Source organism: Taudactylus pleione, unplaced genomic scaffold (genome assembly GCF_031769625.1).
Source record: "Taudactylus pleione unplaced genomic scaffold, aTauple2 ptg001576l, whole genome shotgun sequence".
NCBI lineage: Eukaryota > Metazoa > Chordata > Amphibia > Anura > Myobatrachidae > Taudactylus > Taudactylus pleione.
The window spans coordinates 213806-238017 of NW_028285973.1; positions in this window are offsets into that span (position 1 = coordinate 213806).

Sequence of the window (24212 nt, forward strand, 5' to 3'; positions counted from 1 at the left end):
TTACTGATGTGTGTGTGTGTGTGTGAGATTTCATGTAGTTACTGATGTGTGTGTGTGTGTGAGAGATTACATGTAGTTACTGATGTGTGTGTGTGAGATTTCATGTAGTTACTGATGTGTGTGTGAGAGAGATTACATGTAGTTACTGATGTGTGTGTGTGAGATTACATGTAGGTACTGATGTGTGTGTGTGTGTGAGATTACGTGTAGTTACTGGTGTGTGTGAGATTACATGTAGTCACTGGTGTGTGTGTGAGATTACATGTAATTACTGATGTGTGTGTGTGTGTGTGTGTGATTACATGTAGTTACTGATGTGTGTGTGTGAGATTACATGTAGGTACTGATGTGTGTGTGTGTGTGAGATTACGTGTAGTTACTGGTGTGTGTGAGATTACATGTAGTTACTGATGTGTGTGTGAGATTACGTGTAGGTACTGATGTGTGTGTGTGTGTGTGTGTGTGTGATTACATGTAGTTACTGATGTGTGTGTGATTACATGTAGTTACTGATGTGTGTGTGTGTGTGTGAGATTACATGTAGTTACTGATGTGTGTGTGTGTGAGATTTCATGTAGTTACTGATGTGTGTGTGTGTGTGAGATTTCATGTAGTTACTGATGTGTGTGTGTGTGAGGGATTACATGTAGTTACTGATGTGTGTGTGAGAGAGAGATTTCATATAGTTACTGATGTGTGTGTGAATTACATGTAGTTACTGATGTGTGTGTGAGATTACATGTAGTTACTGATGTGTGTGTGAGTGTGTTAGATTACGTGTAGTTACTGATGTGTATGTGTGTGTGAGATTTCATGTAGTTACTGATGTGTGTGTGAGAGATTACATGTAGTTACTGATGTGTGTGTGTGTGTATGTGTGTGAGATTACATGTAGTTACTGATGTGTGTGTGTGTGATTTCATGTAGTTACTGATGTGTGTGTGTGATTTCATGTAGTTACTGATGTGTGTGTGTGTGTGAGAGATTACATGTAGTTACTGATGTGTGAGATTTCATGTAGTTACTGATGTGTGTGTGTGTGTGTGTGTGAGATTTCATGTAGTTACTGATGTGTGTGTGTGTGTGTGTGTGTGATTTCATGTAGTTACTGGTGTGTGTGTGTGTGAGATTTCATGTAGTTACTGATGTGTGTGTGTGTGAGATTTCATGTAGTTACTGATGTGTGTGTGTGAGGGATTACATGTAGTTACTGATGTGTGTGTGTGTGTGAGATTTCATGTAGTTACTGATGTGTGTGTGTGTGAGAGATTACATGTAGTTACTGATGTGTGTGTGAGATTACGTGTAGTTACTGGTGTGTGTGAGATTACATGTAGTCACTGGTGTGTGTGTGAGATTACATGTAATTACTGATGTGTGTGTGTGAGAGAGATTACGTGTAGTTACTGATGTGTGTGTGTGAGATTACATGTAGTTACTGATGTGTGTGTGTGAGATTACATGTAGTTACTGTTGTGTGTGTGTGAGATTACACTAGTTACTGATGTGTGTGAGTGATTACATGTATTTACTGGTGTGTGTGTGTGTGTGTGTGAGATTACGTGTAGTTACTGATGTGTGAGAGATTTCATGTAGTTACTGATGTGTGTGTGAGATTTCATGTAGTTACTGATGTGTGTGTGAGATTACGTGTAGTTACTGGTGTGTGTGAGATTACATGTAGTTACTGGTGTGTGTGTGAGATTACATGTAATTACTGATGTGTGTGTGTGAGAGAGATTACGTGTAGTTACTGATGTGTGTGAGAGATTACACGTAGCTACTGATGTGTTTGTGTGTGTGAGATTACATGTAGTTACTGATGTGTGTGTGTGTGTGTGTGAGAGATTACGTGTAGTTACTGATGTGTGTGAGATTACATGTAGTTACAGATGTGTGTGTGTGTGATTACATGTATTTACTGATGTGTTTGTGTGTGATTTCATGTAGTTACTGATGTGTGTGTGAGATTTCATGTAGTTACTGATGTGTGTGTGTGTGTGAGATTTCATGTAGTTACTGATGTGTGTGTGTGTGTGAGATTACATGTAGTTACTGATGTGTGTGTGTGTGAGATTTCATGTAGTTACTGATGTATGTGTGTGTGAGAGATTACATGTAGTTACTGATGTGTGAGATTTCATGTAGTTACTGATGTGTGTGTGTGTGTGTGAGATTTCATGTAGTTACTGATGTGTGTGTGTGTGAGGGATTACATGTAGTTACTGATGTGTGTGTGTGTGTGTGAGATTTCATGTAGTTACTGATGTGTGTGTGTGTGAGAGATTACATGTAGTTACTGATGTGTGAGATTTCATGTAGTTACTGATGTGTGTGTGTGTGTGTGTGAGATTTCATGTAGTTACTGATGTGTGTGTGTGTGAGGGATTACATGTAGTTACTGATGTGTGTGTGTGTGTGTGAGATTTCATGTAGTTACTGATGTGTGTGTGAGAGAGATTACGTGTAGGTACTGATGTGTGTGTGTGTGTGTGATTTCATGTAGTTACTGATGTGTGTGTGTGAGATTACGTGTAGTTACTGATGTGTGTGTGTGAGATTACGTGTAGTTACTGATGTGTGTGTGTGAGATTACGTGTAGTTACTGATGTGTGTGTGTGAGATTACATGTAGGTACTGATGTGTGTGTGTGTGAGATTACATGTAGTTACTGATGTGTGTGTGTGTGATTTCATGTAGTTACTGATGTGTGTGTGAGATTTCATGTAGGTACTGATGTATGTGTGTGTGTGTGAGATTACGTGTAGTTACTGATGTGTGAGAGATTTCATGTAGTTACTGATGTGTGTGTGAGATTTCATGTAGTTACTGATGTGTGTGTGTGTGTGAGATTACATGTAGTTACTGGTGTGTGTGAGAGAGATTACGTGTAGTTACTGATGTGTGTGAGAGATTACACGTAGCTACTGATGTGTTTGTGTGTGTGAGATTACATGTAGTTACTGATGTGTGTGTGTGTGTGTGTGTGTGTGTGAGAGATTACATGTAGTTACAGATGTGTGTGTGTGTGATTACATGTATTTACTGATGTGTGTGTGTGAGATTTCATGTAGTTACTGATGTGTGTGTGATTACATGTAGTTACTGATGTGTGTGTGTGTGAGATTTCATGTAGTTACTGATGTGTGTGTGTATGTGAGATTACATGTATTTACTGATGTGTGTGTGTGAGAGATTACATGTAGTTACTGATGTGTGTGTGTGAGATTTCATGTAGTTACTGATGTATGTGTGTGAGATTTCATGTATTTACTGATGTGTGTGTGTGAGATTTCATGTAGTTACTGATGTGTGTGTGAGATTACATGTAGTTACTGATGTGTGTGTGTGTGATTTCATGTAGTTACTGATGTGTGTGTGTGAGTGATTACATGTAGTTACTGATGTGTGTGTGTGAGTGAGAGATTACATGTAGCTACTGATGTGTTTGTGTGTGTGTGATTTCATGTAGTTACTGATGTGTGTGTGAGATTACGTGTAATTACTGATGTGTGTGTGTGAGAGAGATTACGTGTAGTTACTGATGTGTGTGAGAGATTACACGTAGCTACTGATGTGTGTGTGTGTGTGTGTGTGTGAGATTACGTGTAGTTAGTGTGTGTGTGTGTGAGATTACATGTAGTTACGGATGTGTGTGATTACATGTAGTTACTGGTGTTTGTGTGAGATTACATGTAGTTACGGATGTGTGTGATTACATGTAGTTACTGGTGTTTGTGTGAGATTACATGTAGTTACTGATGTGTGTGTGAGATTACGTGTAGTTACTGGTGTGTGTGAGATTACATGTAGTTACTGATGTGTGTGTGTGTGTGAGATTACATGTAGTTACTGGTGTGTGTGTGAGATTACGTGTAGTTACTGATGTGTGTGTGAGAGATTACATGTAGTTACTGATGTGTGTGTGTGTGTATGTGTGTGAGATTACATGTAGTTACTGGTGTGTGTGTGTGTGTGTGTGAGATTACATGTAGTTACTGATGTGTGTGAGATTTCATGTAGTTACTGATGTGTGTGTGTGAGATTTCATGTAGTTACTGATGTGTGTGTGTGAGATTACGTGTAGTTACTGATGTGTGTGTGTGTGAGATTACATGTATTGACTGATGTGTGTGTGTGTGTGTGAGATTTCATGTAGTTACTGATGTGTGTGTGTGTGTGAGATTACATGTCGTTACTGATGTGTGTGTGTGTGATTTCATGTAGTTACTGATGTGTGTGTGTGAGATTACATGTAGGTACTGATGTGTGTGTGTGTGTGAGACATTACATGTAGGTACTGATGTGTGTGTGTGATTACATGTAGTTACTGATGTGTGTGTGTGAGAAAGAGATTACATGTAGTTACTGATGTGTGTGTGTGAGAGAGATTTCATGTAGTTACTGATGTGTGTGTGAATTACATGTAGTTACTGATGTGTGTGTGTGTGTGAGATTTCATGTAGTTACTGATGTGTGTGAGTGTGTTAGATTACGTGTAGTTACTGATGTGTATGTGTGTGTGAGATTTCATGTAGTTACTGATGTGTGTGTGTGTGTGTGTGTGTGTGTATGTGTGTGAGATTACATGTAGTTACTGATGTGTGTGTGTGTGTGAGATTATATGTCGTTACTGATGTGTGTGTGTGTGATTTCATGTAGTTACTGACGTGTGTGTGTGAGATTATATGTCGTTACTGATGTGTGTGTGTGTGATTTCATGTAGTTACTGATGTGTGTGTGTGATTACATGTAGTTACTGATGTGTGTGAGATTTCATGTAGTTACTGATGTGTGTGTGTGAGATTTCATGTAGTTACTGATGTGTGTGTGTGTGTGAGATTACATGTAGTTACTGATGTGTGTGTGTGAGATTTCATGTAGTTACTGATGTATGTGTGTGTGAGAGATTACATGTAGTTACTGATGTGTGAGATTTCATGTAGTTACTGATGTGTGTGTGTGATTTCATGTAGTTACTGACGTGTGTGTGTGAGATTACATGTAGTTACTGATGTGTGTGTGATTACATGTAGTTACTGATGTGTGTGTGATTACATGTAGTTACTGATTGTGTGTGTGTGTGAGATTACATGTAGTTACTGATGTGTGTGTGTGTGAGATTACATGTAGCTACTGATGTGTGTGTGAGATTACGTGTAGTTACTGATGTGTGTGTGAGATTACATGTAGGTACTGATGTGTGTGTGTGTGTGTGTGTGTGTGATTACATGTAGTTACTGATGTGTGTGTGTGTGTGAGATTACATGTAGTTACTGATGTGTGTGTGTGTGTGTGAGATTACATGTAGTTACTGATGTGTGTGTGTGTGAGATTACATGTAGTTACTGATGTGTGTGTGTGTGAGATTACATGTAGTTACTGATGTGTGTGTGTGTGTGTGAGATTTCATGTAGTTACTGATGTGTGTGTGAGATTACGTGTAGTTACTGATGTGTGTGTGTGATTACATGTAGTTACTGATGTGTGTGTGAGATTACGTGTAGTTACTGATGTGTGTGTGAGATTACATGTAGGTACTGATGTGTGTGTGTGTGAGATTACATGTAGCTACTGATGTGTGTGTGAGATTACATGTAGTTACTGATGTGTGTGTGAGATTACGTGTAGTTACTGATGTGTGTGTGAGATTACATGTAGGTACTGATGTGTGTGTGTGTGATTACATGTAGTTACTGATGTGTGTGAGATTACATGTAGTTACTGATGTGTGTGTGTGTGTGTGTGTGTGTGTGTGTGTGTGTGTGTGATTACATGTAGTTACTGATGTGTGTGTGAGATTACATGTAGGTACTGATGTGTGTGTGTGTGTGATTACATGTAGTTACTGATGTGTGTGTGATTACATGTAGTTACTGATGTGTGTGTGATTACATGTAGTTACTGATGTGTGTGTGTGTGTGTGTGTGTGTGTGTGTGTGTGTGAGATTACATGTAGTTACTGATGTGTGTGTGTGTGAGATTACATGTAGCTACTGATGTGTGTGTGTGATTACATGTAGCTACTGATGTGTGTGTGAGATTACGTGTAGTTACTGATGTGTGTGTGAGATTACATGTAGGTACTGATGTGTGTGTGTGTGAGATTACATGTAGCTACTGATGTGTGTGTGAGATTACATGTAGTTACTGATGTGTGTGTGAGATTACGTGTAGTTACTGATGTGTGTGTGAGATTACATGTAGGTACTGATGTGTGTGTGTGTGATTACATGTAGTTACTGATGTGTGTGAGATTACATGTAGTTACTGATGTGTGTGTGTGTGTGTGTGTGTGTGTGTGTGATTACATGTAGTTACTGATGTGTGTGTGAGATTACATGTAGGTACTGATGTGTGTGTGTGTGTGTGTGTGATTACATGTAGTTACTGATGTGTGTGTGATTACATGTAGTTACTGATGTGTGTGTGATTACATGTAGTTACTGATGTGTGTGTGTGTGTGTGTGTGTGAGATTACATGTAGTTACTGATGTGTGTGTGTGTGAGATTACATGTAGCTACTGATGTGTGTGTGAGATTACATGTAGCTACTGATGTGTGTGTGAGATTACGTGTAGTTACTGATGTGTGTGTGAGATTACATGTAGGTACTGATGTGTGTGTGTGTGTGTGTGTGATTACATGTAGTTACTGATGTGTGTGTGTGTGAGATTACATGTAGTTACTGATGTGTGTGTGTGTGTGTGTGAGATTACATGTAGTTACTGATGTGTGTGTGTGTGTGTGTGAGATTACATGTAGGTACTGATGTGTGTGTGTGTGTGTGTGTGATTACATGTAGTTACTGATGTGTGTGTGATTACATGTAGTTACTGATGTGTGTGTGATTACATGTAGTTACTGATGTGTGTGTGTGTGTGTGAGATTACATGTAGTTACTGATGTGTGTGTGTGTGAGATTACATGTAGCTACTGATGTGTGTGTGAGATTACATGTAGTTACTGATGTGTGTGTGAGATTACGTGTAGTTACTGATGTGTGTGTGAGATTACATGTAGGTACTGATGTGTGTGTGTGTGATTACGTGTAGTTACTGATGTGTGTGAGATTACATGTAGTTACTGATGTGTGTGTGTGTGAGATTACATGTATTGACTGATGTGTGTGTGTGTGTGTGTGTGTGTGAGATTTCATGTAGTTACTGATGTGTGTGTGTGTGAGGGATTACATGTAGTTACTGATGTGTGTGTGTGTGAGATTTCATGTAGTTACTGATGTGTGTGTGTGTGAGAGATTACATGTAGTTACTGATGTGTGAGATTTCATGTAGTTACTGATGTGTGTGTGTGTGTGTGTGTGTGAGATTTCATGTAGTTACTGATGTGTGTGTGTGTGAGGGATTACATGTAGTTACTGATGTGTGTGTGTGTGTGTGTGAGATTTCATGTAGTTACTGATGTGTGTGTGAGAGAGATTACGTGTAGGTACTGATGTGTGTGTGTGTGAGGGATTACATGTAGTTACTGATGTGTGTGTGTGTGTGTGAGATTACGTGTAGTTACTGATGTGTGTGTGTGAGATTACGTGTAGTTACTGATGTGTGTGTGTGAGATTACGTGTAGTTACTGATGTGTGTGTGTGAGATTACATGTAGGTACTGATGTGTGTGTGTGTGAGATTACATGTAGCTACTGATGTGTGTGTGAGAGATTACATGTAGTTACTGATGTGTGTGTGAGAGATTACATGTAGCTACTGATGTGTGTGTGAGAGATTACATGTAGTTACTGATGTGTGTGTGTGTGTGAGATTACATGTAGTTACTGATGTGTGTGTGTGTGAGATTACATGTAGTTACTGATGTGTGTGTGTGTGATTACATGTAGTTACTGATGTGTGTGTGAGATTACGTGTAGTTACTGATGTGTGTGTGAGATTACATGTAGGTACTGATGTGTGTGTGTGTGTGTGTGTGTGATTACATGTAGTTACTGATGTGTGTGTGATTACATGTAGTTACTGATGTGTGTGTGATTACATGTAGTTACTGATGTGTGTGTGTGTGTGTGAGATTACATGTAGTTACTGATGTGTGTGTGAGATTACATGTAGCTACTGATGTGTGTGTGAGATTACGTGTAGTTACTGATGTGTGTGTGTGTGTGAGATTACATGTAGTTACTGATGTGTGTGTGTGTGTGAGATTACGTGTAGGTACTGATTTGTGTGTGTGTGTGAGATTACATGTAGTTACTGATGTGTGTGTGTGTGTGTGAGATTACATGTAGTTACTGGTGTGTGTGTGTGTGTGTGATTACATGTAGTTACTGATGTGTGTGTGATTACATGTAGTTACTGATGTGTGTGTGATTACATGTAGTTACTGATGTGTGTGTGTGTGTGTGTGTGAGATTACATGTAGTTACTGATGTGTGTGTGTGTGAGATTACATGTAGCTACTGATGTGTGTGTGAGATTACATGTAGCTACTGATGTGTGTGTGAGATTACGTGTAGTTACTGATGTGTGTGTGAGATTACATGTAGGTACTGATGTGTGTGTGTGTGATTACATGTAGTTACTGATGTGTGTGTGATTACATGTAGTTACTGATGTGTGTGTGTGTGTGTGAGATTACATGTAGTTACTGATGTGTGTGTGTGATTACATGTAGTTACTGATGTGTGTGTGAGATTACGTGTAGTTACTGATGTGTGTGTGTGATTACATGTAGTTACTGATGTGTGTGTGAGATTACGTGTAGTTACTGATGTGTGTGTGAGATTACATGTAGGTACTGATGTGTGTGTGAGATTACATGTAGTTACTGATGTGTGTGTGTGAGATTACATGTAGTTACTGATGTGTGTGTGAGATTACATGTAGTTACTGATGTGTGTGTGTGTGTGAGATTACATGTAGCTACTGATGTGTGTGTGAGAGATTACATGTAGTTACTGATGTGTGTGTGAGAGATTACATGTAGCTACTGATGTGTGTGTGAGAGATTACATGTAGTTACTGATGTGTGTGTGTGTGTGAGATTACATGTAGTTACTGATGTGTGTGTGTGTGAGATTACATGTAGTTACTGATGTGTGTGTGTGTGATTACATGTAGTTACTGATGTGTGTGTGAGATTACGTGTAGTTACTGATGTGTGTGTGAGATTACATGTAGGTACTGATGTGTGTGTGTGTGTGTGTGTGTGATTACATGTAGTTACTGATGTGTGTGTGATTACATGTAGTTACTGATGTGTGTGTGATTACATGTAGTTACTGATGTGTGTGTGTGTGTGTGAGATTACATGTAGTTACTGATGTGTGTGTGAGATTACATGTAGCTACTGATGTGTGTGTGAGATTACGTGTAGTTACTGATGTGTGTGTGTGTGTGAGATTACATGTAGTTACTGATGTGTGTGTGTGAGATTACGTGTAGGTACTGATTTGTGTGTGTGTGTGAGATTACATGTAGTTACTGATGTGTGTGTGTGTGTGTGAGATTACATGTAGTTACTGGTGTGTGTGTGTGTGTGTGATTACATGTAGTTACTGATGTGTGTGTGAGATTACGTGTAGTTACTGATGTGTGTGTGAGATTACATGTAGGTACTGATGTGTGTGTGTGTGTGTGTGTGTGTGATTACATGTAGTTACTGATGTGTGTGTGATTACATGTAGTTACTGATGTGTGTGTGATTACATGTAGTTACTGATGTGTGTGTGTGTGTGTGTGTGTGAGATTACATGTAGTTACTGATGTGTGTGTGTGTGAGATTACATGTAGCTACTGATGTGTGTGTGAGATTACATGTAGCTACTGATGTGTGTGTGAGATTACGTGTAGTTACTGATGTGTGTGTGAGATTACATGTAGGTACTGATGTGTGTGTGTGTGATTACATGTAGTTACTGATGTGTGTGTGTGTGTGTGTGAGATTACATGTAGTTACTGATGTGTGTGTGTGTGTGTGAGATTACATGTAGTTACTGATGTGTGTGTGTGTGTGAGATTACATGTAGTTACTGATGTGTGTGTGAGAGATTTCATGTAGTTACTGATGTGTGTCTGAGATTACGTGTAGTTACTGATGTGTGTGTGAGATTACATGTAGGTACTGATGTGTGTGTGTGTGTGATTACATGTAGTTACTGATGTGTGTGTGAGATTACGTGTAGTTACTGATGTGTGTGTGAGATTACATGTAGGCACTGATGTGTGTGTGTGATTACATGTAGTTACTGATGTGTGTGAGATTACATGTAGTTACTGATGTGTGTGTGTGTGAGATTACATGTATTGACTGATGTGTGTGTGTGTGTGTGAGATTTCATGTAGTTACTGATGTGTGTGTGTGTGAGATTACATGTAGTTACTGATGTGTGTGTGTGATTTCATGTAGTTACTGATGTGTGTGTGAGACATTACATGTAGGTACTGATGTGTGTGTGAATTACATGTAGTTACTGATGTGTGTGTGTGTGAGATTACATGTAGTTACTGATGTGTGTGTGAGTGTGTTAGATTACGTGTAGTTACTGATGTGTATGTGTGTGTGAGATTTCATGTAGTTACTGATGTGTGTGTGAGAGATTACATGTAGTTACTGATGTGTGTGTGTGTGTGTGTGTATGTGTGTGAGATTACATGTAGTTACTGATGTGTGTGTGTGTGTGAGATTATATGTCGTTACTGATGTGTGTGTGTGTGATTTCATGTAGTTACTGATGTGTGTGTGTGATTACATGTAGTTACTGATGTGTGTGAGATTTCATGTAGTTACTGATGTGTGTGTGTGAGATTTCATGTAGTTACTGATGTGTGTGTGTGTGTGAGATTTCATGTAGTTACTGATGTGTGTGTGTGTGTGTGTGAGATTTCATGTAGTTACTGATGTGTGTGTGTGTGAGGGATTTCATGTAGTTACTGATGTGTGTGTGAATTACATGTAGTTACTGATGTGTGTGTGTGTGATTTCATGTAGTTACTGATGTGTGTGTGTGATTACATGTAGTTACTGATGTGTGTGAGATTTCATGTAGTTACTGATGTGTGTGTGTGAGATTTCATGTAGTTACTGATGTGTGTGTGTGTGTGAGATTTCATGTAGTTACTGATGTGTGTGTGTGTGTGTGTGAGATTTCATGTAGTTACTGATGTGTGTGTGTGTGTGAGGGATTTCATGTAGTTACTGATGTGTGTGTGAATTACATGTAGTTACTGATGTGTGTGTGAGAGAGAGATTTCATGTAGTTACTGATGTGTGTGTGAGATTACGTGTAGTTACTGATGTGTGTGTGAGAGATTACATGTAGTTACTGATGTGTGTGTGTGTGAGATTACATGTAGTTACTGATGTGTGTGTGTGTGATTTCATGTAGTTACTGATGTGTGTGTGTGTGATTTCATGTAGTTACTGATGTGTGTGATTTCATGTAGTTACTGATGTGTGTGTGATTACATGTAGTTACTGATGTGTGTGTGTGAGATTTCATGTAGTTACTGATGTGTGTGTGTGTGAGAGATTACATGTAGTTACTGGTGTGTGTGTGTGTGTGTGAGATTTCATGTAGTTACTGATGTGTGTGTGTGTGTGTGTGATTTCATGTAGTTACTGGTGTGTGTGTGTGTGAGATTTCATGTAGTTACTGATGTGTGTGTGTGTGAGGGATTACATGTAGTTACTGATGTGTGTGTGTGTGTGAGATTTCATGTAGTTACTGATGTGTGTGTGTGTGTGAGAGATTACATGTAGTTACTGATGTGTGTGTGTGAGATTTCATGTAGTTACTGATGTGTGTGTGAGAGAGATTACATGTAGTAACTGATGTGTGTGTGTGAGATTACATGTAGGTACTGATGTGTGTGTGTGTGAGATTACATGTAGTTACTGATGTGTGTGTGTGATTTCATGTAGTTACTGATGTGTGTGTGTGAGATTACATGTAGGTACTGATGTGTGTGTGTGTGAGACATTACATGTAGGTACTGATGTGTGTGTGTGATTACATGTAGTTACTGATGTGTGTGTGAGAAAGAGATTACATGTAGTTACTGATGTGTGTGTGAGAGAGATTTCATGTAGTTACTGATGTGTGTGTGAATTACATGTAGTTACTGATGTGTGTGTGTGAGATTACATGTAGTTACTGATGTGTATGTGTGTGTGAGATTTCATGTAGTTACTGATGTGTGTGTGAGAGATTACATGTAGTTACTGATGTGTGTGTGTGTGTGTATGTGTGTGAGATTACATGTAGTTACTGATGTGTGTGTGTGTGTGTGAGATTATATGTCGTTACTGATGTGTGTGTGTGTGATTTCATGTAGTTACTGATGTGTGTGTGTGATTTCATGTAGTTACTGATGTGTGTGTGTGAGATTATATGTCGTTACTGATGTGTGTGTGTGTGTGATTTCATGTAGTTACTGATGTGTGTGTGTGATTACATGTAGTTACTGATGTGTGTGAGATTTCATGTAGTTACTGATGTGTGTGTGTGAGATTTCATGTAGTTACTGATGTGTGTGTGTGTGAGAGATTACATGTAGTTACTGATGTGTGAGATTTCATGTAGTTACTGATGTGTGTGTGTGTGTGAGATTTCATGTAGTTACTGATGTGTGTGTGTGTGTGAGATTTCATGTAGTTACTGATGTGTGTGTGTGTGTGAGATTTCATGTAGTTACTGATGTGTGTGTGTGTGAGGGATTTCATGTAGTTACTGATGTGTGTGTGAATTACATGTAGTTACTGATGTGTGTGTGAGATTACATGTAGTTACTGATGTGTGTGTGAGTGTGTTAGATTACGTGTAGTTACTGATGTGTATGTGTGTGTGAGATTTCATGTAGTTACTGATGTGTGTGTGAGAGATTACGTGTAGTTACTGATGTGTGTGTGTGTGTATGTGTGTGAGATTACATGTAGTTTCTGATGTGTGTGTGTGTGATTTCATGTAGTTACTGATGTGTGTGTGTGTGATTTCATGTAGTTACTGATGTGTGTGTGATTACATGTAGTTACTGATGTGTGTGTGTGTGAGATTTCATGTAGTTACTGATGTGTGTGTGTGAGAGATTACATGTAGTTACTGGTGTGTGTGTGTGTGAGATTTCATGTAGTTACTGATGTGTGTGTGAATTACATGTAGTTACTGATGTGTGTGTGAGATTACATGTAATTACTGATGTGTGTGTGTGAGAGAGATTACGTGTAGTTACTGATGTGTGTGTGTGAGATTACATGTAGTTACTGATGTGTGTGTGAGATTACGTGTAGGTACTGATGTGTGTGTGTGTGATTACATGTAGTTACTGATGTGTGTGTGATTACATGTAGTTACTGATGTGTGTGTGTGTGTGTGTGTGAGATTACATGTAGTTACTGATGTGTGTGTGTGTGAGATTTCATGTAGTTACTGATATGTGTGTGTGAGATTTCATGTAGTTACTGATGTGTGTGTGTGTGAGAGATTACATGTAGTTACTGATGTGTGAGATTTCATGTAGTTACTGATGTGTGTGTGTGTGTGTGTGATTTCATGTAGTTACTGGTGTGTGTGTGTGTGAGATTTCATGTAGTTACTGATGTGTGTGTGTGTGAGGGATTACATGTAGTTACTGATGTGTGTGTGTGTGTGTGAGATTTCATGTAGTTACTGATGTGTGTGTGTGTGTGAGAGATTACATGTAGTTACTGATGTGTGTGTGTGAGATTTCATGTAGTTACTGATGTGTGTGTGAGAGAGATTACATGTAGTTACTGATGTGTGTGTGTGAGATTACATGTAGGTACTGATGTGTGTGTGTGTGTGAGATTACGTGTAGTTACTGGTGTGTGTGAGATTACATGTAGTCACTGGTGTGTGTGTGAGATTACATGTAATTACTGATGTGTGTGTGTGTGTGATTACATGTAGTTACTGATGTGTGTGTGTGAGATTACATGTAGGTACTGATGTGTGTGTGTGTGTGAGATTACGTGTAGTTACTGGTGTGTGTGAGATTACATGTAGTTACTGATGTGTGTGTGAGATTACGTGTAGGTACTGATGTGTGTGTGTGTGTGTGTGTGATTACATGTAGTTACTGATGTGTGTGTGATTACATGTAGTTACTGATGTGTGTGTGTGTGTGTGAGATTACATGTAGTTACTGATGTGTGTGTGTGTGAGATTTCATGTAGTTACTGATGTGTGTGTGTGTGTGAGATTTCATGTAGTTACTGATGTGTGTGTGTGTGAGGGATTACATGTAGTTACTGATGTGTGTGTGAGAGAGAGATTTCATATAGTTACTGATGTGTGTGTGAATTACATGTAGTTACTGATGTGTGTGTGAGATTACATGTAGTTACTGATGTGTGTGTGAGTGTGTTAGATTACGTGTAGTTACTGATGTGTATGTGTGTGTGAGATTTCATGTAGTTACTGATGTGTGTGTGAGATTACGTGTAGTTACTGATGTGTGTGTGAGAGATTACATGTAGTTACTGATGTGTGTGTGTGTGTATGTGTGTGAGATTACATGTAGTTACTGATGTGTGTGTGTGTGATTTCATGTAGTTACTGATGTGTGTGTGTGATTTCATGTAGTTACTGATGTGTGTGTGTGTGTGAGAGATTACATGTAGTTACTGATGTGTGAGATTTCATGTAGTTACTGATGTGTGTGTGTGTGTGTGTGTGAGATTTCATGTAGTTACTGATGTGTGTGTGTGTGTGTGTGTGTGATTTCATGTAGTTACTGGTGTGTGTGTGTGTGAGATTTCATGTAGTTACTGATGTGTGTGTGTGTGAGATTTCATGTAGTTACTGATGTGTGTGTGTGAGGGATTACATGTAGTTACTGATGTGTGTGTGTGTGTGAGATTTCATGTAGTTACTGATGTGTGTGTGTGTGTGAGAGATTACATGTAGTTACTGATGTGTGTGTGAGATTACGTGTAGTTACTGGTGTGTGTGAGATTACATGTAGTCACTGGTGTGTGTGTGAGATTACATGTAATTACTGATGTGTGTGTGTGAGAGAGATTACGTGTAGTTACTGATGTGTGTGTGTGAGATTACATGTAGTTACTGATGTGTGTGTGTGAGATTACATGTAGTTACTGTTGTGTGTGTGTGAGATTACACTAGTTACTGATGTGTGTGAGTGATTACATGTATTTACTGGTGTGTGTGTGTGTGTGTGTGTGTGTGAGATTACGTGTAGTTACTGATGTGTGAGAGATTTCATGTAGTTACTGATGTGTGTGTGAGATTTCATGTAGTTACTGATGTGTGTGTGAGATTACGTGTAGTTACTGGTGTGTGTGAGATTACATGTAGTTACTGGTGTGTGTGTGAGATTACATGTAATTACTGATGTGTGTGTGTGAGAGAGATTACGTGTAGTTACTGATGTGTGTGAGAGATTACACGTAGCTACTGATGTGTTTGTGTGTGTGAGATTACATGTAGTTACTGATGTGTGTGTGTGTGTGTGTGAGAGATTACGTGTAGTTACTGATGTGTGTGAGATTACATGTAGTTACAGATGTGTGTGTGTGTGATTACATGTATTTACTGATGTGTTTGTGTGTGATTTCATGTAGTTACTGATGTGTGTGTGAGATTTCATGTAGTTACTGATGTGTGTGTGTGTGTGAGATTTCATGTAGTTACTGATGTGTGTGTGTGTGTGAGATTACATGTAGTTACTGATGTGTGTGTGTGTGAGATTTCATGTAGTTACTGATGTATGTGTGTGTGAGAGATTACATGTAGTTACTGATGTGTGAGATTTCATGTAGTTACTGATGTGTGTGTGTGTGTGTGAGATTTCATGTAGTTACTGATGTGTGTGTGTGTGAGGGATTACATGTAGTTACTGATGTGTGTGTGTGTGTGTGAGATTTCATGTAGTTACTGATGTGTGTGTGTGTGAGAGATTACATGTAGTTACTGATGTGTGAGATTTCATGTAGTTACTGATGTGTGTGTGTGTGTGTGTGAGATTTCATGTAGTTACTGATGTGTGTGTGTGTGAGGGATTACATGTAGTTACTGATGTGTGTGTGTGTGTGTGAGATTTCATGTAGTTACTGATGTGTGTGTGAGAGAGATTACGTGTAGGTACTGATGTGTGTGTGTGTGTGTGATTTCATGTAGTTACTGATGTGTGTGTGTGAGATTACGTGTAGTTACTGATGTGTGTGTGTGAGATTACGTGTAGTTACTGATGTGTGTGTGTGAGATTACGTGTAGTTACTGATGTGTGTGTGTGAGATTACATGTAGGTACTGATGTGTGTGTGTGTGAGATTACATGTAGTTACTGATGTGTGTGTGTGTGATTTCATGTAGTTACTGATGTGTGTGTGAGATTTCATGTAGGTACTGATGTATGTGTGTGTGTGTGAGATTACGTGTAGTTACTGATGTGTGAGAGATTTCATGTAGTTACTGATGTGTGTGTGAGATTTCATGTAGTTACTGATGTGTGTGTGTGTGTGAGATTACATGTAGTTACTGGTGTGTGTGAGAGAGATTACGTGTAGTTACTGATGTGTGTGAGAGATTACACGTAGCTACTGATGTGTTTGTGTGTGTGAGATTACATGTAGTTACTGATGTGTGTGTGTGTGTGTGTGTGTGTGTGAGAGATTACATGTAGTTACAGATGTGTGTGTGTGTGATTACATGTATTTACTGATGTGTGTGTGTGAGATTTCATGTAGTTACTGATGTGTGTGTGATTACATGTAGTTACTGATGTGTGTGTGTGTGAGATTTCATGTAGTTACTGATGTGTGTGTGTATGTGAGATTACATGTATTTACTGATGTGTGTGTGTGAGAGATTACATGTAGTTACTGATGTGTGTGTGTGAGATTTCATGTAGTTACTGATGTATGTGTGTGAGATTTCATGTATTTACTGATGTGTGTGTGTGAGATTTCATGTAGTTACTGATGTGTGTGTGAGATTACATGTAGTTACTGATGTGTGTGTGTGTGATTTCATGTAGTTACTGATGTGTGTGTGTGAGTGATTACATGTAGTTACTGATGTGTGTGTGTGAGTGAGAGATTACATGTAGCTACTGATGTGTTTGTGTGTGTGTGATTTCATGTAGTTACTGATGTGTGTGTGAGATTACGTGTAATTACTGATGTGTGTGTGTGAGAGAGATTACGTGTAGTTACTGATGTGTGTGAGAGATTACACGTAGCTACTGATGTGTGTGTGTGTGTGTGTGTGTGAGATTACGTGTAGTTAGTGTGTGTGTGTGTGAGATTACATGTAGTTACGGATGTGTGTGATTACATGTAGTTACTGGTGTTTGTGTGAGATTACATGTAGTTACGGATGTGTGTGATTACATGTAGTTACTGGTGTTTGTGTGAGATTACATGTAGTTACTGATGTGTGTGTGAGATTACGTGTAGTTACTGGTGTGTGTGAGATTACATGTAGTTACTGATGTGTGTGTGTGTGTGAGATTACATGTAGTTACTGGTGTGTGTGTGAGATTACGTGTAGTTACTGATGTGTGTGTGAGAGATTACATGTAGTTACTGATGTGTGTGTGTGTGTATGTGTGTGAGATTACATGTAGTTACTGGTGTGTGTGTGTGTGTGTGTGAGATTACATGTAGTTACTGATGTGTGTGAGATTTCATGTAGTTACTGATGTGTGTGTGTGAGATTTCATGTAGTTACTGATGTGTGTGTGTGAGATTACGTGTAGTTACTGATGTGTGTGTGTGTGAGATTACATGTATTGACTGATGTGTGTGTGTGTGTGTGAGATTTCATGTAGTTACTGATGTGTGTGTGTGTGTGAGATTACATGTCGTTACTGATGTGTGTGTGTGTGATTTCATGTAGTTACTGATGTGTGTGTGTGAGATTACATGTAGGTACTGATGTGTGTGTGTGTGTGAGACATTACATGTAGGTACTGATGTGTGTGTGTGATTACATGTAGTTACTGATGTGTGTGTGTGAGAAAGAGATTACATGTAGTTACTGATGTGTGTGTGTGAGAGAGATTTCATGTAGTTACTGATGTGTGTGTGAATTACATGTAGTTACTGATGTGTGTGTGTGTGTGAGATTTCATGTAGTTACTGATGTGTGTGAGTGTGTTAGATTACGTGTAGTTACTGATGTGTATGTGTGTGTGAGATTTCATGTAGTTACTGATGTGTGTGTGTGTGTGTGTGTGTGTGTGTATGTGTGTGAGATTACATGTAGTTACTGATGTGTGTGTGTGTGTGAGATTATATGTCGTTACTGATGTGTGTGTGTGTGATTTCATGTAGTTACTGATGTGTGTGTGTGATTTCATGTAGTCACTGACGTGTGTGTGTGAGATTATATGTCGTTACTGATGTGTGTGTGTGTGATTTCATGTAGTTACTGATGTGTGTGTGTGATTACATGTAGTTACTGATGTGTGTGAGATTTCATGTAGTTACTGATGTGTGTGTGTGAGATTTCATGTAGTTACTGATGTGTGTGTGTGTGTGAGATTACATGTAGTTACTGATGTGTGTGTGTGAGATTTCATGTAGTTACTGATGTATGTGTGTGTGAGAGATTACATGTAGTTACTGATGTGTGAGATTTCATGTAGTTACTGATGTGTGTGTGTGATTTCATGTAGTTACTGACGTGTGTGTGTGAGATTACATGTAGTTACTGATGTGTGTGTGATTACATGTAGTTACTGATGTGTGTGTGATTACATGTAGTTACTGATTGTGTGTGTGTGTGAGATTACATGTAGTTACTGATGTGTGTGTGTGTGAGATTACATGTAGCTACTGATGTGTGTGTGAGATTACGTGTAGTTACTGATGTGTGTGTGAGATTACATGTAGGTACTGATGTGTGTGTGTGTGTGTGTGTGTGTGATTACATGTAGTTACTGATGTGTGTGTGTGTGTGAGATTACATGTAGTTACTGATGTGTGTGTGTGTGTGTGAGATTACATGTAGTTACTGATGTGTGTGTGTGTGAGATTACATGTAGTTACTGATGTGTGTGTGTGTGAGATTACATGTAGTTACTGATGTGTGTGTGTGTGTGTGAGATTTCATGTAGTTACTGATGTGTGTGTGAGATTACGTGTAGTTACTGATGTGTGTGTGTGATTACATGTAGTTACTGATGTGTGTGTGAGATTACGTGTAGTTACTGATGTGTGTGTGAGATTACATGTAGGTACTGATGTGTGTGTGTGTGAGATTACATGTAGCTACTGATGTGTGTGTGAGATTACATGTAGTTACTGATGTGTGTGTGAGATTACGTGTAGTTACTGATGTGTGTGTGAGATTACATGTAGGTACTGATGTGTGTGTGTGTGATTACATGTAGTTACTGATGTGTGTGAGATTACATGTAGTTACTGATGTGTGTGTGTGTGTGTGTGTGTGTGTGTGTGTGTGTGTGTGTGTGTGTGTGATTACATGTAGTTACTGATGTGTGTGTGAGATTACATGTAGGTACTGATGTGTGTGTGTGTGTGATTACATGTAGTTACTGATGTGTGTGTGATTACATGTAGTTACTGATGTGTGTGTGATTACATGTAGTTACTGATGTGTGTGTGTGTGTGTGTGTGTGTGTGTGTGTGAGATTACATGTAGTTACTGATGTGTGTGTGTGTGAGATTACATGTAGCTACTGATGTGTGTGTGTGATTACATGTAGCTACTGATGTGTGTGTGAGATTACGTGTAGTTACTGATGTGTGTGTGAGATTACATGTAGGTACTGATGTGTGTGTGTGTGAGATTACATGTAGCTACTGATGTGTGTGTGAGATTACATGTAGTTACTGATGTGTGTGTGAGATTACGTGTAGTTACTGATGTGTGTGTGAGATTACATGTAGGTACTGATGTGTGTGTGTGTGATTACATGTAGTTACTGATGTGTGTGAGATTACATGTAGTTACTGATGTGTGTGTGTGTGTGTGTGTGTGTGTGTGATTACATGTAGTTACTGATGTGTGTGTGAGATTACATGTAGGTACTGATGTGTGTGTGTGTGTGTGTGTGATTACATGTAGTTACTGATGTGTGTGTGATTACATGTAGTTACTGATGTGTGTGTGATTACATGTAGTTACTGATGTGTGTGTGTGTGTGTGTGTGTGAGATTACATGTAGTTACTGATGTGTGTGTGTGTGAGATTACATGTAGCTACTGATGTGTGTGTGAGATTACATGTAGCTACTGATGTGTGTGTGAGATTACGTGTAGTTACTGATGTGTGTGTGTGATTACATGTAGTTACTGATGTGTGTGTGTGTGAGATTACATGTAGTTACTGATGTGTGTGTGTGTGTGTGTGAGATTACATGTAGTTACTGATGTGTGTGTGTGTGTGTGTGAGATTACATGTAGGTACTGATGTGTGTGTGTGTGTGTGTGTGATTACATGTAGTTACTGATGTGTGTGTGATTACATGTAGTTACTGATGTGTGTGTGATTACATGTAGTTACTGATGTGTGTGTGTGTGTGTGAGATTACATGTAGTTACTGATGTGTGTGTGTGTGAGATTACATGTAGCTACTGATGTGTGTGTGAGATTACATGTAGTTACTGATGTGTGTGTGAGATTACGTGTAGTTACTGATGTGTGTGTGAGATTACATGTAGGTACTGATGTGTGTGTGTGTGATTACGTGTAGTTACTGATGTGTGTGAGATTACATGTAGTTACTGATGTGTGTGTGTGTGAGATTACATGTATTGACTGATGTGTGTGTGTGTGTGTGTGTGTGTGAGATTTCATGTAGTTACTGATGTGTGTGTGTGTGAGGGATTACATGTAGTTACTGATGTGTGTGTGTGTGAGATTTCATGTAGTTACTGATGTGTGTGTGTGTGAGAGATTACATGTAGTTACTGATGTGTGAGATTTCATGTAGTTACTGATGTGTGTGTGTGTGTGTGTGTGTGAGATTTCATGTAGTTACTGATGTGTGTGTGTGTGAGGGATTACATGTAGTTACTGATGTGTGTGTGTGTGTGTGTGAGATTTCATGTAGTTACTGATGTGTGTGTGAGAGAGATTACGTGTAGGTACTGATGTGTGTGTGTGTGAGGGATTACATGTAGTTACTGATGTGTGTGTGTGTGTGTGAGATTACGTGTAGTTACTGATGTGTGTGTGTGAGATTACGTGTAGTTACTGATGTGTGTGTGTGAGATTACGTGTAGTTACTGATGTGTGTGTGTGAGATTACATGTAGGTACTGATGTGTGTGTGTGTGAGATTACATGTAGTTACTGATGTGTGTGTGTGTGATTTCATGTAGTTACTGATGTGTGTGTGAGATTTCATGTAGGTACTGATGTGTGTGTGTGTGAGATTACGTGTAGTTACTGGTGTGTGTGAGATTACATGTAGTCACTGGTGTGTGTGTGAGATTACATGTAATTACTGATGTGTGTGTGTGAGAGAGATTACGTGTAGTTACTGATGTGTGTGTGTGAGATTACATGTAGTTACTGATGTGTGTGTGTGTGTGTGTGAGATTACATGTAGTTACTGTTGTGTGTGTGTGTGAGATTACGTGTAGTTACTGGTGTGTGTGAGATTACATGTAGTCACTGGTGTGTGTGTGAGATTACATGTAATTACTGATGTGTGTGTGTGAGAGAGATTACGTGTAGTTACTGATGTGTGTGTGTGAGATTACATGTAGTTACTGATGTGTGTGTGTGTGTGTGAGATTACATGTAGTTACTGTTGTGTGTGTGTGTGAGATTACACTAGTTACTGATGTGTGTGAGTGATTACATGTATTTACTGGTGTGTGTGTGTGTGTGTGAGATTACGTGTAGTTACTGATGTGTGAGAGATTTCATGTAGTTACTGATGTGTGTGTGAGATTTCATGTAGTTACTGATGTGTGTGTGAGATTACGTGTAGTTACTGGTGTGTGTGAGAGAGATTACGTGTAGTTACTGATGTGTGTGAGAGATTACACGTAGCTACTGATGTGTTTGTGTGTGTGAGATTACACGTAGTTACTGATGTGTGTGTGTGTGTGTGTGTGTGAGATTACATGTAGTTACAGATGTGTGTGTGTGTGATTACATGTATTTACTGATGTGTGTGTGTGTGTGATTTCATGTAGTTACTGATATGTGTGTGTGTGAGATTTCATGTAGTTACTGATGTGTGTGTGATTACATGTAGTTACGGATGTGTGTGATTACATGTAGTTACTGGTGTTTGTGTGAGATTACATGTAGTTACTGATGTGTGTGTGAGATTACGTGTAGTTACTGGTGTGTGTGAGATTACATGTAGTTACTGGTGTGTGTGTGTGTGTGAGAGATTACATGTAGTTACTGATGTGTGTGTGTGTGAGATTTCATGTAGTTACTGATGTGTGTGTGTGTGTGAGAGATTACATGTAGTTACTGATGTGTGTGTGTGTGTGATTACATGTAGTTACTGATGTGTGTGTGAGAGATTTCATGTAGTTACTGATGTGTGTGTGTGTGAGAGATTACATGTAGTTACTGATGTGTGTGTGAGAGATTTCATGTAGTTACTGATGTGTGTGTGAGATTACATGTAGTTACTGATGTGTGTGTGTGTGTGAGATTACATGTAGTTACTGATGTGTGTGAGATTTCATGTAGCTACTGATGTGTGTGTGTGAGATTACGTGTAGTTACTGATGTGTGTGTGAGAGATTACATGTAGTTACTGATGTGTGTGTGAGATTTCATGTAGTTACTGATGTGTGTGTGTGAGAGATTACATGTAGTTACTGATGTGTGTGTGAGATTACATGTAGTTACTGGTGTGTGTGAGATTTCATGTAGTTACTGATGTGTGTGTGTGAGATTACGTGTAGTTACTGATGTGTGAGATTTAATGTAGTTACTGATGTGTGAGATTTCATGTAGTTACTGATGTGTGTGTGTGTGTGAGATTTCATGTAGTTACTGATGTGTGTGTGTGTGTGAGATTTCATGTAGTTACTGATGTGTGTGTGATTACATGTAGTTACGGATGTGTGTGATTACATGTAGTTACTGGTGTTTGTGTGAGATTACATGTAGTTACTGATGTGTGTGTGAGATTACATGTAGTTACTGGTGTGTGTGTGTGTGTGAGAGATTACATGTAGTTACTGATGTGTGTGTGTGTGAGATTTCATGTAGTTACTGATGTGTGTGTGTGTGAGAGATTACATGTAGTTACTGATGTGTGTGTGTGTGTGATTACATGTAGTTACTGATGTGTGTGTGAGAGATTTCATGTAGTTACTGATGTGTGTGTGTGTGAGAGATTACATGTAGTTACTGATGTGTGTGTGAGAGATTTCATGTAGTTACTGATGTGTGTGTGAGATTACATGTAGTTACTGATGTGTGTGTGTGTGTGTGTGAGATTACATGTAGTTACTGATGTGTGTGAGATTTCATGTAGCTACTGATGTGTGTGTGTGAGATTACGTGTAGTTACTGATGTGTGTGTGAGAGATTACATGTAGTTACTGATGTGTGTGTGAGATTTCATGTAGTTACTGATGTGTGTGTGTGAGAGATTACATGTAGTTACTGATGTGTGTGTGAGATTACATGTAGTTACTGGTGTGTGTGAGATTTCATGTAGTTACTGATGTGTGTGTGTGAGATTACGTGTAGTTACTGATGTGTGAGATTTAATGTAGTTACTGATGTGTGAGATTTCATGTAGTTACTGATGTGTGTGTGTGTGTGTGAGATTTCATGTAGTTACTGATGTGTGTGTGTGTGTGAGATTACATGTAGTTACTGATGTGTGTGTGTGAGAGATTACATGTATTTACTGATGTGTGTGTGTGTGAGATTACATGTAGTTACTGATGTGTGTGTGTGTGATTTCATGTAGTTACTGATGTGTGTGTGATGTAGTTACTGGTGTGTGTGTGAGATTACATGTAGTTACTGGTGTGTGAGAGATTACATGTATTTACTGATGTGTGTGTGTGTGAGATTACATGTAGTTACTGATGTGTGTGTGTGTGAGATTACATGTAGTTACTGATGTGTGTGTGTGTGAGATTACATGTAGTTACTGATGTGTGTGAGAGATTACATGTAGTTACTGATGTGTGTGTGTGTGTGTGATTTCATGTAGTTACTGATGTGTGTGAGAGAGAGATTACATGTAGTCACTGCATGTGAGAGGAGTGCATGTAGGGTCTCCGGTGAGCGGGCTGCA